Consider the following 510-nt stretch of genomic DNA (forward strand, 5'->3'; position numbering starts at 1 on the left):
CTCAAATTAAAAATATATAATTGGAAAAATTTATCAAGTATACTCGATCTCTGTCATTATAATGTTATGATTACATACTTGGTGTAATCATTATGTTTAAAAAATAACATACGCATGTTAGATCGAAGTACGCGCAGTGGAGGGCTTTAATTTACTAGTTAATTTGTTTCAGCCCAGTTAAATTTTATATAAAATTTTAAATTAAAAATACATTATAGAAAAACTTATCAAATATACTCGATCTCTGTTGTTATGACGTTATGATTTTATGTTTCTTATATATGTATGTATTGAAACTTTTATATTGCGTATTTTGATATCAAGATATATTATAAGAAATAAAATATAAATGTATGTAACCTTAAAAAAATACATACCACTCAAATAACAAACTAACATCATTTGGATCATTATATTGATATTAGTTTGTTACTTGGAACAAAAGAGGACCGCTGATCATAATCGGCAGGGGTGGTGGAGGGTCTTTCGGGCTAATTTGTTTTAGCCCAA

The sequence above is a fragment of the Wasmannia auropunctata genome, unplaced genomic scaffold (assembly GCF_000956235.1).
Source record: "Wasmannia auropunctata unplaced genomic scaffold, wasmannia.A_1.0 LD335985.1, whole genome shotgun sequence".
NCBI lineage: Eukaryota > Metazoa > Arthropoda > Insecta > Hymenoptera > Formicidae > Wasmannia > Wasmannia auropunctata.